This window comes from Arachis duranensis, chromosome 5 (genome assembly GCF_000817695.3).
Source record: "Arachis duranensis cultivar V14167 chromosome 5, aradu.V14167.gnm2.J7QH, whole genome shotgun sequence".
NCBI lineage: Eukaryota > Viridiplantae > Streptophyta > Magnoliopsida > Fabales > Fabaceae > Arachis > Arachis duranensis.
Genome location: NC_029776.3, coordinates 63,877,176 through 63,880,017, shown reverse-complemented (window position 1 = coordinate 63,880,017; position 2,842 = coordinate 63,877,176).

The following is a 2,842-nucleotide window of genomic DNA, read 5'->3' as shown; positions in this document are numbered from 1 at the left end:
GTAAAATTAGGAGCTCCTTCCTCCTGAATGGTAATTCTTCTAGCTGCCATGTTTTCTGCACGTAAAACAACCGAATCAGTAGAACGGGGGCTGGTTTCTTCCTCAGATTCACTTTCAGATCCGCCCTCGGAGCGGACTAACCTACGCTGTTCTCGCCTTATTCGTGAAATTGTTCTTTCAATTTCAGGATCGAATATTAGCAAGCGCGGATCAGGAAGTGAACGTGTCATTTGAATGAAGAAACACGCAGCTCATAGTAGCAAAATTAAAGAAAATGCAAATAAATAAATTCTAATTAATAAAATAAGCACTCTATTGCAACTCCCCGGCAACGGCGCCAAAAATTGATTAGGTGCAGAAGCTGGTGAATTAAAAATTTATTAACATTGTTGTGTTGCAGGTATAGTTCTTAACTCACCGAAAATCTGCCTATCAATTTAGAAATATGTCACTGAAAGTTTAAATTAAAATTACTGGGAGTTTTAAGTCCCAGGTCGTCTCCCAACGAGTCGCAGAAAAATGTGCTGTTTTATTAATCAGATATTCCAAAAAGAGTTGAGCTAAGTAAATTGGGATTCAAATTAAGGAATTTTAAATAATAAAAATAAGAGGCCTTGACTGGGAATTGATTGGTTAGAATCTCTATCATTGATGGTGTGATTGTATGATTAATTTATAATTAATAGTTGTTCTGTTTGGTTATCCCTTACTAGGTAAGAGAAAGTCAAACAAGTGGAAATGCTAGATCTGTTCACAAGTTGTAACCCACTTAGTTCAAAGGGATTGGCGTCGGTGACAGGATAGCAATTCAACATTTAACCCAATTACAAATTTTTCTTTCAATCCTTCCAACTCAAGAGTTCCTTTTAATCAACTCCCCATCAAGTAATGAAACTACTCACGCATTGTAAATAAAGAATCCATGGCACATGAAAAGGAATTAAAAGAAGACATGATTATTGGAATGGAATTTAAATTAAAAAGAAATAATCCTTGCATTAATTAATCATAAAAATATCTGAATGACAAATTGAACATAACAAAGAACATGGAAGAATAAAACCAAGTTAAGAGAACAAACTAGAGTGATGAAGTCTTGATGAGGAAAATAACTCTTCTCAATATTCCAATGCTAAGATCAATTGAAAATTAAAATTCTAAAAACTAGAGAGAAAAACCAAAGAGAGTAAAAAACTAGATCTAAAACTACTCAATGAATGTGTCTCTTGTTTCTGTATATTCTCTGACTCTAGTCTGCTATTCCGGGCCGAAAACTGGGCCGAAATAGGGTCCAAAGTCGCTGGTTTCAGATTCTGCAGTTTATGCAGATCGCACATGTCACGCGATCGCGTCGTCCATGCGAACGCGTCGCTGGCGCTTTTCCTCTTCACGCGTTCGCGTCGTCCACGCTACTGCGTTGCTTGTGCTTTCCAATCCGCGCGGCCGCGCAAGCCATGCAGCCGCGTCACTTCGATTTGCGCTCGTTCGCGTGGTCGCGTGAGCCATGCGACCGCGTCACTTTTCGCTGGTTATCTCCTCAAACTCTTGTGTTCCTTCCATTTTTGCTAGCTCCCTCTCCAATCTCCATCTCATTCATGCCCTATAAAGCCTGAAACACTTGACACACAGATTACGGCATCAAATGGAATAAAGGAGAATTAAAATTAAATAATTAAAGTCTCTAGGAAGCAATTTTCAAACATGTAATAAATTCAGGAAGGAAATCTAAATGCATGCTAAATTGATGAATAAGTGGGTAAGGATCACGACAAAACCACACAATTAAACACAATATAAACTATAAAATAGTGGTTTATCAATGGTTCCTAGTGATCCATGCATTGGCATAGAACTCTTGAACCTTAGGATTCCGACTTGTTGAATGGGGTTGGTCAGAACTTCCCAACCTCTTCTTTGGATCTCATGTGGGATCTCCGGATACTCATTTCTCTTGAGCTTGAAAGGGACCTCGGGGATCACATTCTTCTTTGCCACAACTTCATAGAAGTGGTCTTGATGGGCTTTTGAGATGAATCCCTCCATCTTCCATGACTCGGAGGTGGAAGCTTTTGTCTTCCCTTTCCCTTTTCTAGAGGTTTCTCCGGCCTTAGGTGCCATCAATGGTTATGGAAAAACAAAAAAGCTATGCTTTTACCACACCAAACTTAGAATTTTTGCTCGTCTTCGAGCAAAAGAAGAAAGAATAGATGAAGAAAAAGAAGATATGAAGGAGAGGGAGAGAGGGTTGTGTTTCAGCTAAGGAGGAGAAGAGAGGGTTGTGTTGTGTGAAAATGAAGAAGAATGGAGGGGTTTATATAGTGAAGGGAGAGGGGTTAAGGTTCGGCCATATTGGGTGGGTTTGGGTGTTAAAGGAATTTTGAATTTGAAGGTAGGTGGGGTTTATGAGGAAGGGTGGATGGATGTGAATGGTGAAGAGGTGATGGGGAAGAGTGTTATTGGATTGTGTGAAGAGGAGAGAAGGTGAGTTGAGGTAGGTGGGGATCCTGTGGGGTCCAGAGATCCTGAGGTGATTCTGTGGGGTCCATAGATCCTGAGATGTCAAGGATTTAACATCCCTGCACCAATTAGGCGTGTAAAACGCCCTATGCATGCAATCCTGGTGTTTAATACCAGATTGATGCTTGTTTCTGGCGTTGAACGCCAGCTTCATGCTTGTTTTGGGTGTTCAACGCCTGATGAGCGGATAATTTATACGCTTTTTAGCATTGTTTTTAGGTAGTTTTTAGTAAGTTCAAGCTATTTTTCGGGATGTTTTCATTAGTTTTTATGTTAAATTCACATTTCTGGACTTTACTATGAGTTTGTGTGTTTTTCTGTGATT